Source organism: Sinocyclocheilus anshuiensis, unplaced genomic scaffold (genome assembly GCF_001515605.1).
Source record: "Sinocyclocheilus anshuiensis isolate Anshui unplaced genomic scaffold, SAMN03320099.WGS_v1.1 scaffold2394, whole genome shotgun sequence".
Taxonomy (NCBI): domain Eukaryota; kingdom Metazoa; phylum Chordata; class Actinopteri; order Cypriniformes; family Cyprinidae; genus Sinocyclocheilus; species Sinocyclocheilus anshuiensis.
Genome location: NW_015555876.1, coordinates 351499 through 366552, shown reverse-complemented (window position 1 = coordinate 366552; position 15054 = coordinate 351499). Strand labels below are relative to the sequence as shown.

Sequence of the window (15054 nt, the reverse complement as noted above, 5' to 3'; positions counted from 1 at the left end):
AGTTATAAATGTGCTTCTGATTACAGATAGCCTGGGATTACAAAGATTTGTATTTTAAAGAAAACCAGTTCGAAGGAAGCATAATTTGCTCTTTGGGTTCAAAGAATTTCTTAAAATTAAATTCGAAGAGTATGACAATTAGATTAGACCTTGCAGAAATTGAAATCTACATGTACTACATACACTACTCATAGTCACCAATGCTGATGTTGTTAACATTAATCATTTGAAAACATAGTATAACAATAATAATAATTTGAATGGTTTGATGTGATATGAGCTAACCGATCTTTGATTCTGACGTTAAGTTTGGGTTTTAGGGAGGAACGAATGTGCACTGCTGTGAAGGAAAAGAAGTTGTGCAATACGAAACGCAGCTAGTTTTTAATAGCTTTACCTCATGTCTTCTTTTGTATAATCCTTAGAAGCCAAAATCGAAATAAAAAAATAAAATTAGCTTAATAAAACAGCCACAGGCCTAAAGTATAAGCAGATGTTTGAATGTTTAGTTCTCTCTTCTATCATAATTAAGCAGGGCTTTCATGTTGCGCTTGCTGAAGCTCCTCCACGTGGGCGCGATCTCGCTTCTGAATTGGGAATAGCAAAAATGCATCATAGATAAATGTTTGAAAAACAGCTGGCGACTATGCTGAGATAGAATTGGCAAGATAATGTGTATATATAGCAATAATAAATGTATGTGTTTTATTAATTTCTCCAGTACCAATAGCAGAACCGTTAACATCAGAGCTTATCGATACTCTGAACTTTCATAATTTAGCCCCGGGACCGATTAAATACCGGGTTTCGGTACCCATCCCTATTGGTAGCTAAATTTATGGTAATGCTTTTTTCCTCAGTTGGTCAGAACAAACGTGGCAAACTTGTTACTTACTTGTTCAGATAGCAATAGACGCTGAAAATTCTTATTTGGGTCATATTCCAAGACGTAGGCTAGAATCGGTGATTGCGAAGTACAGTAAATATCCACACCGGTGTGGTGACTGACACACATACTCTTCAGAACATTAGATTCATCCGCGCCCACTCACAACCCACGCAAGCTAGATAATTCCGCACACAGCTGCAATTCCAGGTTTTCAAACAGAGATGGCGACAAAGAGGCAACACTTACGGACTGCAGCTTTAAGTACTTTTAAAAACAAGTACTTCTGTACTTTCACTCAAATAATGGAGTTGTGTACTTTGTCCACCTCTGGCATCGAGATTGGGTTTCTTGAGAACTGGGGTAACTGTAGTGATTTTAAGTGACTGAGGAAAAGAAGCAGTGACAAGAGAAGCATTTATGAAATGAGAGATAGGTGCAGAAATGACCGAATGACACCGTTTCTGTTACGGAGAGCTCTTCCGTGTCTCCCTCTTCGGGCCATCAGAGGGCCCCATCACCAGAGTACTGATCTTCCCTGTCTTACTACATTTCCCATCAGCCCCGTACCTGGCACTAATTAATCCTCTCCACCCGAACAGTATTATCTGGGCTATTTATAGTCAGCTCTCCAGGGTTCTTTGCGAAGTCTTGTTTTACCTAGGTGGACATTACTGAGCGTTCTCTCTTTATCCTTGGATTGTCTTTTGTTGTTACCTTGCCTGTCTGACGTTTTTTGATCCTTTTCTGCCTGCCTTTTGGACTTTTGCTATGGTTTTTGGATTAATGCTTTTGGACCGTTGTTTACCCCTCAGCTTGCTCTGCTATATTGCCTTGTCTGTGTTCTGACCTCTGCCTGTACGACTACTTCTCAAATAAAACTGCAAATGGAGCCCAGCCGTAGTGATGAATCATTACAGAAGACTTCACCAACTCACGATCCACAGCGATTTATCATCTCTCATCAGAACTGTCTGCTCAAGCGTCACAGCTAGCGACTCATCACCATCAGCTGCAGAAACTTACTTCACTCACTGAGGAATTAGTCAAAACACTTCAAACACTCCATGTATCACCACCCGAACTCTCTATGCCCTCGACTAGTGCTGCCATTGCTGCCATGTCAACACTTACACCCAGCGTCAGTCCCCGCTTGGCGTTTCCTGAGAAGTACGACGGGAATCCAGCCCAGTGCAAGGGGTTTCTTCTTCAGTGTACCCTGTTCGTTAACCAGCAACCAGCCCTATATGCCACAGAGGAGGGGACAATTTATTTTGTTTGCTACTCACAGGAAAAGCTCTGGAATGGATGACAGCACTATGGAGAGATAGCGGATCTCCATTTCCCACGTTTGCAGTCTTCCTTCAGCGTTTCTGGGAGGTCTTTGATCATCCTAAGGACGGCCGAAGTGCGGGTGAACATTTACTAACACTTACTCAGGGATGGAGATCAGCAGCGGAGTATGCATTATCTTTTCGCACTCTTGCCGCTCAGACTACATGGACAGAGGATCCCCTGAAAGTTCATTTCTGAAAAGGCATAAATCACGACTTACAATCAGAGTTAGCATGCCGAGACGAGGGGAGGACTCTAGATCAGTTCATCGAGCTTGCTATCCAGATTGATAACATAAGATCACGGCGTTCTTCGACACGTTTACCATCTATGGCAGTCTCCGATCACCTCGAACCCATGCAGGTCAACAGTTATCACATTTCACCAGAGGAGAGAGATCGTCGCATCAACCGAAGGCGGTGTCTCTACTGTGGTGAGCCTGGTCACATGAGGTCGTCGTGCCCCTCCTGTCCTCGCCGAGACCCCATTAATAGGGCGAGTTTACCTATACTAGCCCTCAGTGTAGATAATTGCATCACTGTTCCCATCACCCTCACTCTTCCCACAATGACTATGTCCGTAAGAGCCATGTTAGACTCTGGGGCAGCTGGGAACTTCATGTCTTTGGACTTTGCCCAAGAACGCAGTATCTCTCTAATAAAATGTCTTTCTCCTTTGGCAGTCGAGACGGTAGATGGACGGCCTCTGGGCACCGGACGGATAACTCACCTCACCATGAAACTTACTATGAGAACTGGAGTTCTTCATCAAGAGACTATTCAATTTTACATCCTTTCAACTTCTCATGCACCCATCATTCTAGGATTGCCTTGGTTTCGTAAACACAACCCTAACATCTCATGGCAAGACTCTCAGATAACCAGTTGGAACGAGAACTGTCTTTCTCATTGTATCACTACCATCAAACCACTGCCTCTCCGAATAGTTACCGTCAACGAAACAAAGATCCTGGAACTGCCCAGTGTTTATCATGATCTGAGTGAAGATTTCAGCAAGATCAAGGCATCACAACTATCCCCACACAGATCCTCAGATTGCACGATTGATCTTCTGCCTGGCTCTAACCCCCCTAGAGGTTGCATATTTCCCTTATCTCAACCAGAATCAGAGGCTATGAATGAGTATATCAAGGAGAAGTTGGCTAAAGGCTTTATTCAACCCTCTACCTCTCCAGCATCAGTGGGGCTTTTCTTCGTGAAGAAGAAGGATGGCGGGCTTCGTCCTTGCATTGATTATCGAGATCTCAACAATCTGACCGTTAAATTTTGCTACCCTCTGCCTCTGGTACCCTCTGCACTGGAACAGCTGAGAACCGCTAAATTCTTCACAAAACTAGACTTATGCAGTGCGTATAATCTTATTCGGATCCGTGCTGGAGACGAATGGAAGACGGCTTCCTCTACTATCACCGGACACTATGAATATCAGGTAATGCCCTTCGGCCTAGTCAACAGTCCGTCAGTTTTTCAGTCGTTTATCAACGATGTATTCAGAGACATGCTCAACAGGAATGTTATTGCTTACATTGATGATATCCTGGTCTACTCAGAATCCCTCGAAGAACATATCCAGGATGTCAGGGCAGTTCTCAAATGCCTAATTGAACATCAGCTTTACGCCAAAGCCGAAAAGAGAGTTTCATCTGACTTCTCTTTCATTCCTGGGCTACGTGATAAGCCGTGAGGGGGTGGCTATGGATGAGAACAAGGTAAACGGCCAGTACCATCCACAGTCAAGTGTTTGCAATGTTTTCTGGGATTTGCCAACTTCTATCGACGATTTATCAGAGGGTTCAGTTCAGTGGCTGTCCGCTAATATGACGAGGAAGGGCTCTAGTCATCTTCACTAGTCACCCACTGCCCGGGAGGTTTTTAAAAGACTAAAGCAATGATTCACCACCGCTCCCATCTTGCACCATCCTGATCCCAATTGACCATTCATAGTTGAGGTTGACGCCTCCAACCACGGATTAGGGGCCGTGTTGTCACAACACCGAGGCTCGCCAGCGAAGATGTTCCCATGTGCCTTTTATTCACGCAAACTGAGCTCAGCGGAGATAAATTATGATGTCAGTGACAAGGAACTATTGGCCATGAAAGCTGCACTCGAGGAGTGAATGAGTATGAGTGAGTATATCATTGGTTGGAGGGGGCTAAGCATTCGTTCACCGTTCTGACTGATCATCGTAATTTAGAATACCTGAGAACGGCCAGAAGACTAAATCCACGACAGGCAAGGTGGTCTCTATTCTTTTCCAGATTCGATTTCACTGTCACTTATAGGCCAGGTTCTAAGAACACCAAAGCAAATGCTTTATCACGACAATTTGAAGAAAATCCTGACTCCAAGAGGCCAGAGAACGTAATTTCCCCAACTCTCATTGTGTCACCTATTCAATGGGACATTATTATCGAAATCGAGCAGGCTAATTCTGAACTGGAGATTCCTCCCGAATGCCCCCAAGATAAGTTGTTTGTTTCTGAGACTCTTTGTGAGAGAATGATCACACAAGTTCATACCTTACTCAGCTCAGGTCATCTGGGTATCAACACGACCATCCAAGTTCTTCAGAATTGATTTTGGTGGGCATCTTTGAGAAAAGACACTGCGAATTTGCAACACACAGAATTCATCCCACCTGTTACCGGCTGGGCTCCTCCACCCACTACCTATACCTCAACGTCCCTGGTCACATATCGCCATTGATTTCATCACTGATTTACCCAATTCTAATGGCCATACCACAATCCTCACTGTCATTGACCGTTTCTCGAAGGCCTGTCGCCTCAATCCTCTGCCTAAGCTACCCACCACTCTGGAAACCGCAGAACGGTTATGTGAGCTAGTCTTTCGCTACTACGGTCTACTTGAGGACATAGTTTCTGACCGAGGTCCCAATTTATCTCCCGTTTGTGGTCAGCTTTCTTCAAAGCGCTGGAGGTCAATCTGAGCCTCACCTCAGGCTACCATCCTCAATCCAATGGACAGGTGGAAAGACTTAATCAGGAATTTACCAGATTCGTTCAATCTCATTGTAGTCAGAATCAGCAAGACTGGAGCAGATTTCTAATGTGGGCCGAATATGCTCAGAACTCTCTTCGCAAACCTTCCACTGGCTTAACTCTGTTTCAGTGTATCCTGGGTTATCAGCCACCCCTATTCCCCTGGTCAGGAGAACCATCTAACGTTCCTACGGTCAATGACTGGATTCAGAGAAGTGAGGAAACATGGAATCAGGCTCATCATCACTTACAACACGCTGTAAGATGTCAACAAGTTCAAGCCGACCGGCATCGCCGTCCCAGCCCAGAGTACAGCGCAGGCCAGTGGGTGTGGTTATCCACTCGGGACCTCCGTCTCTGTTTGCCATGTCACAAACTTAGTCCCAGGTACATGGGTCCCTTTCAGATAATTAGACCGATTACCCCAATCTTTCAAATTGGCTTTACCTAATAATTTCCGTGTTTCTCCCACATTTCATGTCTCCTTGTTGAGGCCCGCTACTGGTCCCGGTGAGGGGGTGGAGGAGGCGCCCAAGGACCAGGGTCCTCTGCCCATAACGGTGGAAGGCGAGGAGATCTATCAGGTGCTAGAATTATTCGACTCCAGACGCGGGGGAAGGACCCTCCAATATTTGGTCGACTGGGAGGGATACAGCCTGGAGGAACGGTCTTGGGCGAATGCTGATGACATTCTGGATCCCAATCTGGTGGAGGAGTTCTATCGAGACCACCTGGATAGACCGGCCCCCAGACCACACGGCAGACCCCGGCGTCGACCACTTTCTCGCTTCCATAGCCGCTCGCAGGGAGGGGGCTCTGTTACAGAGAGCGCTTCCGTGACTCCCTCTTCGGGCCATCAGAGGACCCCATCACCATGCCCCGATCTCACGCCTGTTTAATGTTTACCTTTCAGCTTGCTCTGCTATATTGCCTTGTCTGTGGTCTGACCTCTGCCTGTACGATTACTTCTCAAATAAAACTGCAAATGGATCCCAGCCGTAGATCACTATCTATTACACAAATCATTACAGTTTCAAGAGAGAAGTAGGAGCTGGGTCAAGTCGACAGGAAGAAGAATTGGATTTTGAAATTAGCTCGGAGACAGAAGACAGATTGGTAAGAGAAAAGCAGGACAGGGAATGACCAGAGAGATTAGGCACAAAGCTAAAATTGATAGCGTTGTTCGAAAAGCCCCTGTGGACGGCAGCTGTCTTCTCCAGAAGATAATTTAGAAAGGAGCAGCAGAATTAATCTGAACCTACAGCATCATGAGGTGGGGGTTTGGTAAGTTTATTTACTGTGTTGAATAGTGCTTTTGGCCTGTTACTGGCTTTATTAATCAAGGCAGAGACGAAACTAGAACACGCTAGGTGTAAAGCAGATTTGTCATTTTTGAGATGTTCAAGAAAGGCTTGGTGATGAACAATGAGGTCAGTTTTCCTATAGAGACACTCAAGCCATTGACCGGAGCTCTTAAGGAAACGAAGTTCGGAGGTAAACCAGGGAGAAGTATGAGGGGAAGGAACAGTTCTAGTCTTAACAGGAGCATGCACATACGAAATATCAGATAATATAGAGTGTACAACATATATGACATCATACATTTAAATTTGTATTAATGTTCCATGCATCTTAGAAATAAAGTTAGAGGCATCTATCCAAAATAATCTTGAGTATACACACTGAAAAAACGATGAATCTCAGATTCTTTAGCAACACCACAAAAGTCACAAGAGTTTTCCCTATACAATTTCGAACCATTAAAATAACTATTTAACAGGGTAAATTCTGTTATATTTTAAAAGATACCTCTCTTACTTTATTACTTATATAAAAAAAAAAAACGTATTTGTTATTGCCCATACTTACTTCCACTGTGTTTTCATGACCAAATGACTGTTGATCATGCACATAATTATTCTTTAACACTTTTCTAATATATCTGTTAATGCATTTAACTTTAACAATATTAATATCAGCAATAAATATCATATAACTACAAGTCATTGATTGTTGGTCAGCATTAACAGAAGAATATCCAGAATTGAATAATCATTTTACAACTTTAAGCCATTAAGGATTGCATCAAAAATAACAGCATAGTCTTTTGGTTTCATTTCATTTTTTTAAGGAATTCTGAGTATGTCAAAAGCAAACCATGTTCATTAAGCAACTGACTAACAGTAAATAATCCATTGTCATACGATTAAAGATAGATTTATTTATTTATTTTTTAAATACAAGATATTATTTCACAGAAAATACCAATGTGGTGTAAAATTTTGCTTATAGAATAATTGCCAAGCCAACAGTGCCTGCTTTTATAAGCTTGCCAATTTTATTGAAATTTCATCAACAGAAAAACCGCCAAATAAGGGCAAATCTCTCATTAACCACATATTATATAAGATTAGTTTTTAATCTTCACAACAATATGGTTAAAATTTCATAAATTTCTTTGCTTCAAATCTTTACATATTACTATAACAAGGTATGTGATAGTGTCTTTAATTAGTATCCCATTAATTTCTTTCAAAGGACAATCTTTAAGAGAGAATAAAACTGACTTAATCTTATTCATCTTTAATCCAGAGACCTCAGAAAAGTCATCTATACAATTAATAACACTCTCCACTTCTTCAATGTTTTTGACAAAAAAAAGTGACGTCATCCACTAAAAAATGGACCATAAAAAAGTCCACACATTTACCATATTTTTACCATAGTAACGTAACTGTCGCTCGACCATGTCATGTGTAGTAAATGCACAGTAACCACAAAATATACCATGTTTCTCCCACCGTAACTGTAGTTTTACTGTGGTATTTGTAGTTAAAGCGCAATAACCTCAATACTTACTATGGGTTTACCTCAGTAACTGTAGTTTTACTGTGGTATTTGTAGTTAAAGCGCAATAACCTCAATACTTACTATGGGTTTACCTCAGTAACTGTAGTTTTACTGTGGTATTTGTAGATAAAGCACAATAACCTCCACCCTTACTATGGGTTTACCTCAGTAACCTTAGTTTTACTGTGGTATTTGTAGATAAAGCACAATAACCTCGATATTTACTATGGGTTTACCTCAGTAACCGTAGTTTTATTGTGGGATTTGTAGATAAAGCACAAAAACCTCAATACTTACTATGGGTTTACCTCAGTAACCGTAATTCTACTGTGGTATTTGTAGATAAAGCGCAATAACCTCAATATTTACTATGGGTTTACCTCAGTAACCATGGTTTTACTGTGGTATTTGTAGTTAAAGCACAATAACCTCAATACTTCCTATGGGTTTACCTCGTAACCGTAGCTCCCTTTCAAGGGAACTTCGAACTGCGTCCTCTAGGGATCGCTATGGGAAACGCCTCATCGTGACCCGTGTCTGAAGCATACATTGAAAAAACACCAACAACACGTTGGCCGGCGACAGCCCATGACGTCACTACCGGTGCGACTATAGTATAAATAGGCGCCGGGAGAACATGTCATTCTCTTCTTTGTCTTCATTGACTGTTTTGTTTGAAATGTGCATTTGAACATGGTAAGAGCGATCTACGATCTATTATTATGGCGAGCACTAGCAGAGCGTTTAGAGGGTGTGTACATCCATGTCGTCGCTATTTGACACCTGATGACACACACGATCTCTGCGTTTTGTGTTTGGGCGAGGAGCACGCGTCCTTGAGCGGGCGATTTGCGTGCATTGTGAGCGTTTTTCGATGAAAAAGCTCTGCTCTTGTTTGTCTCTTTTTTCGAGGAAAGAGGGGCAGCCATCTGCTGCCCAGGAAGAGCAGGAGATGTCTGAGGACGGTGAAGAGGCTGAGGCTGAGCCTTCCCAATTCTCCTGCCCTGCGTATGATGAGCTGTTGGAAGTTATGGATCGCGCCACGGCGAGGCTAGACTTGCCCTGGAAGCGGGCCAAGAGAGTGGCGCCGCGGGGTCGTCTTGATGAGCGTTATCTTTCTGACCATAACCGTCCAGTTCAGGTGAGCCTTCCATTCCTTCCTGATTTGCATACTGAAATCGAAAAGGAATGGAAGAGGCCGTTTTCTTCTCGCATCTATTGATTCCAGCATACGAGTTATGCCAACATCGAGGCGATGCGTGAAAACGGCTATGAGAGGAGGATGCCCCCTGTAGAAGAGACGCTGGCTAGCTATCTCTCTTCGGGCGAGACATCCTCCCTTAATACTCCCTCCTTGCCATCTAAGCCCCTCCAGGATACATCGCGCTTAAATGGCAGGGCATACGCAGCAGCAGGTCAGGCTGTGGCTTTGTTGCACACTATGGCGGTGCTCCAGGCGTATCAGGCTGATCTGCTGAAAGACCTGGATAAAGGCGAGGGCCTTTCTCCTGATCAGGTAGCTGAGCTGCGCCGCACCACAGATCTTGCTCTCCGTGCTACTAACCTCACCATTGAGGGTTACTATGAGCATGCTGCTTCCTATCGAGCGTCCGGGTTCGCTCCGTGGGCTGTTCTCGTGGTAGTATTAGCAGTGCTCCCCTTTACCAAAGGGTTGCCTATGAGCACGCTATTCTTTCTGAGTTCGGAGTTCTCCTCTCACGTGAGAGTTGAGTTCTCTGTTTTTCCCAGAGCACCTGGAACCAGTAGCATCAGGTGAACAAGACCCTTCCAAAATCCGCCTCTCTGATGCGCTGAGTTTTTGGCTAGCTTGCAGAACTCTTATCTCTTGCAGTGATTTCTAACGATCATGCTGGGCAAGCCCCCTCTCTCGTTGAGAGCGGGGTCTGTGTTCCCTCAGCTAGGTAACGGCTTTGTGCACTTTCTAAAATCCACATTGTGGTAAGTTCGCACGCCAGTTCTTTGCGTTCTTTTCTAAAATCCTGTATGGTGAGAGCTTCGCGTGGTTGCTTCGTGCTCTTTCTTGAGTTGGTTTAAGCCCCGTTCACCTTGGGCACCACTCCACTTAGGTATCCTAGGATACCTACTTTAACAGGGTGTGGCCACTAGAGGTCTGTTGAGACAGTTCCATTCAGAGCTTATGCAAGAGCAAGCGGTAACCCCTGTGTGACTGGCCAAGACTTAGTGTGATACTAGGTTCTTGGTCGTATCCCCTTAAAGGAATCCATTATGATTCCAAGCCTTGAGCTCTACCCCGGGCCCAGGAGTCTGGCCCTAACAGGTAAGTTGGGTATGTAGCCTAGGCCTTTGGCCGTAGGGGATAAAGTCACAGACAGCCGTCTGACGTCCCAGGGGCAACTCACCATGAAAATGGTAAAGTTGGTACTTAGTGCTCGCCATGGTTCTGGCCCGCACTCCCCTCAGCATGGCGGCGTGGGTATACCGTTCCCCATAGCGACCCCTAGAGGACGCAGCTCGAAGTTCCCTTGAAAGGGAACGTCTCAGGTTACTTATGTAACCATGGTTCCCTGAGTAGGGAATGAGACACTGCGTCCTCTAGGCTTCCTGCCATGCTTCGAACGCAAGCTTCAGATGAAGAAGTCAATGACTATTTATACTATAGTCACACCGGTAGTGACGTCATGGGCTGTTGCCAGCCAACGTGTTGTTGGTGTTTTTTCAATGTATGCTTCAGACACGGGTCACGACGAGGCGTTCCCCTAGAGGACGCAGTGTCTCGTTCCCTACTCAGGGAACCATGGTTACATAAGTAACCTGAGATGTTTTACTGTGGTACTGTGGTGTAGATAAAGCACAGTAGCAAAACTTACAACAACTCATACCATGTTTTTTACCACAGTATCTCTTTTTACTGTATATTATTTTTAAAACACAGTAACCACAACGTTTGCCATGCCTTTAATACCTATTTGTAAAGCACAGTAACCACAATGCTTGCCACGCCTTTAATACCTTTTTGTGAAGTCATTGTAATTCTTTCTGTCTTTTCTGTCTTGCAGTTACATCAGATCACATACTCCAGCAGCTCTTTAAAGAAGCCATCTCTCTCTCTCTCTGAGAGCTTTTCCTTTCCTATTTTTACAAACTGTAATCCGTAATTCATTTACACATAGTAGCCTCTCTTTCTGTGGTTCATCATGGCATATTTTTTAGAACTCAGAATCAAATATTGATAAATTCTTTCAGAAAGCTGCTAGAATTAACAGGGAACTTGAACTCGAATCTCCCAATGCTGATCTTGAAGAAGCTGAACAAGTCCTTCAAAGGTTCAACCCTTCACAGGTTTTGTTGAACACTTTTAGTAATAACTGATTTGCTTTAATGAACACATCCTTATATTATGTGTTGATCATATCTTTTCTTATAGTCCTTCCTCTCAAATATTTTGGTCACAGAAAATTTATAGCACTGTCTCAACATGTATATATTTCTCTTTGTTTCAGCTGAAAGGGAAGACCAAAGGAAGGCCTGTCATGGGGTTTGAATTTGGCCATACTGTGTGTTTACGGAGAAGACCAAAAGCTGCAAAGGAAAACACTTCCAATGGTACGTCTGTGTTGGTCTGAGCACCTTGACTGAACTTTACTGTAGTTACATTTGCACAGCATTTGATGTTTCTTTAACTTTGGTTTACATAGCCCATCAGGAAGAACACTCAACAAAGTGTCATGTAGAAGTAGTAATAATTCATACAATTTACCAAGTCAGCAAATTCATATGATATTGTACAAGTGTACTCATACAAAATTCTATGACTTTTACTCCTGCTGTCATTGGCCATTGCCTCAACTCTCATGCAGATTGTGCCCATTGTAAGTAGTCAGAGTGTTTGTATCATGAAGTTTATATTAAGTCCATTGTATTCTTTATTAACCTTAACAAATTGGCACCGTCTCTTCTCGTTCTAACAGTACATGATATCTGTTCACACCTCATAGTCTGCCTTTCTTTCTGTGTTGATTTTTATTGAACACATCTGTCTAAGAAGCAAAAGTCTGGAAATGACAAGTTTAACTTGTTACGTGACAAATCAGATCTTCAATTAATTTGGCCAAATCATATCAATTAAATTGTTCACAAGAACAAGAAATATAATGGTAAATATTTTAGCATCCACACCAACAGACAATAATGGTTTGTTTACTTTTATACACGCTGCAGTTACAGTATATTGTTGTCTGCTATTTTTTATTGTCAATGTTTTTATTGTTCATCATGTGATAAATTCTATTTGTTCCTGTCTTGCAGGATTTCTCACAGATTACTAAATCCTTCTCCATCAGCTCTCCACAATATCAGCCCTGCCAAAATCTTCCACATCTCTCTCTCTCTCTCGTGTGGCACTTCTGCTCTCAGTCCTTTACTGCCAACTTCTTAGCATGTCTACTTATATATATAGATATATTCTTGATGAAAATTATAATTTACTATAATTGTTAACCATTTTAATTGGTCCTGCATTTAGTCACAATAGAAGCAAACAATGATTACAGGAGAATAATAATCATAAAATATTGAAATATTGTTCTTAATCATTTTTTGCCCATTTGTTTGTTAAAGGGAAGAAAATAATATCTTTTCAACTGGAGCCTCGAAACTCCTGGTTTGTAAAATATTATTTGGCATCTCATGACATTTTTAGTAAGCAAATTCTCTTTTTGTTTTTGAATATTAGACAATGTTTTTTAAATGGGTTTTATATTGCATATTTCCTAGTTACATATTTGTTTCCATGTACCCATTAATTACGACAAACTGGAGAGATAGTGCTGTTCTGGGCACTATGTTTGTCTTGGAAAAGTCTGACATATCAATAAACATTGGGAAATTTGTAAGTTTTTTTTATTTTTAATGCTTGTTTTTTTTTTTTTTTTTTTAGATTCCTGTAGTTCAGCTGTCAGAGCTAAGAATGGCAAGTTTGTAGGCTCCATTTCCAGAAAACATATAAGTGATTAATTGCATACTTTAATACTATAAATACACTGTAAATGTTACAGAAGCAAAATTGAGTAGTAGAAAAATATTGCATGTTTGAATAATTATCAGAGCTGTTGTTTTTGTAAGCAAATTAAACATTTTGACATTTATTATTTATTTTTCACACAGTATATGCACACGTTTGAGTTTAAATATTGTACATTAATTAATATAAGTGTAAACAATGTATATGATGGGAACTATTACACCCTTGTTTGAAAACAAAACAAAACACTGTAATCAACAAATCTATTGCTGCATCAGGTTAACCACACCATGCAATCTGTTGTTGCAGTTTTATATTGAGTGGAGACCAATAAATCTTTAACTGATTATCTGTCCATTCACCACAAGAACCCGGAAGATCCTGTCACAGATGACCATATATGGACAAGTAAGTGTGACGCCTCTGCTCAACTGAGTTGCCATTGGCTTTGAAGTTCTCTTGGCACTCGCAGACCTCGCTGTGTTTGGAGTATCTTTTAACCCAAATTAAAAAACGCTTAACGTTGCAAAGTACGCTTTGCTGTTATTATTACGTCAGTAATACCTTTAGTTAACAATGCAGTGTTGCCATGTCTTGAGAAATTACCACTTTCCCGAGATCGTAACCATAACCCTGAGCATAAATTAATTAAACTACAAATACCAGCACTGCGTTTTATCAATAGAATGGCAGAGGCTTATGGGTAATGTAGTTTAAAATGTTTAATAATAAAATGGTACAAAAATACAATATTTTTTGAATAAAGGTATATCTAAACATGACATATGTAATAGGCAGGTTGAAATTTGGTATTTTACTAAGAGTACTTTTTTAAACGCCTTTATACCACCTTTCCATATATGTTTGAAAACTCTGTCCAACATTATTTAATTAACGTAGCATAAGTAGTTGTCCTGCCAAATTTCTCTTTAAAACTATAATCAGACTTTGATTTACAGCCATTTGAAATGTTGATTTTTTTTTGTTCTCTTGTACTTTTGTGTACTCTACTGGGCCCCTGGGGATGGAAGGGCAGTAAAACATACACAGATCTATTCTCATCATTCACAACAAACTGTGCTGAGTCACATTGCTGACAACAACTTGTTAATAAGTAAGTTGCAAGTCATAGTTATCTTAGAATAAGAATAAGTGCCTTTTTGGAATGGGCTGATTGGGCTCCATATATTTCATTAGATCAGGAGCAAGAATACAATGTTGACAGTAAACAAAGACACCAATTTAAACATCCAATACATATTGTGACACTTCATTGTACTATCACACAAAGTCAATGTGTTATTCAGTAAGACAAGGTGCAAACAGTGTGTGGTTTATGGTGCAAAAGCCACACAAATAATGATATCTCTGTGTCAAAAATGTCCAATCTTTGTCATCTTCAGGTGCTAAACATCAGTAATGTCCATGCTCATCTTGCTTATAATACAGTACAGGATTCATGTTGATCTTTCCCTGCTGCATCACCCTCAGTTGTGCATGTAGTGCCTGGAGCAATATAGTCCATGTCCATAGTCCATAGTCCTCTTCTAATGCATTTTTCAGCCTTTATGTAACTGAATGTCTTTAATATGACTAAATGTAATAAAAAATGTAAATGTCTTCATTAAAACACTCATGGTAATTGTGTGTATTGTTTACTAAATTAAATGGTGCATTTACCAAACACCATCCCTAATACAGAATATTCTAGGGATGCACCGGTACCGATACTGGTATAGGTATTCGGCCCGATACTGCGCTCCTGTACTTGTACTCGTAAAAATGCCCCGATACCAAAAGCCAATACCAAACAGCGTCTGAATAGAGCTGTGTCCAGAAAAAGAAACGCTGAAAACAGAACACCAGAGAGTAGAATGGAGTTATTAGAGATTAAGGATGTCTATGAAGTACATGTAAGTAATTAATATAATGTTAAACATTCAATATTCACGCCTGTA

At 41.4% G+C, this 15054-nt stretch overlaps 1 long non-coding RNA gene across 1 annotated transcript; it reads left to right on the top strand.

Moving 5' to 3' along the window:
- The first annotated feature begins 11335 nt into the window (after nucleotides 1-11335).
- On the top strand, nucleotides 11336-13045 carry LOC107675676 (uncharacterized). The gene is made up of 4 exons (XR_001632623.1): nucleotides 11336-11415; nucleotides 11577-11679; nucleotides 12382-12736; nucleotides 13013-13045. It is a non-coding gene; the product is annotated as an uncharacterized LOC107675676 (long non-coding RNA).
- Nucleotides 13046-15054: the final 2009 nt, after the last annotated feature.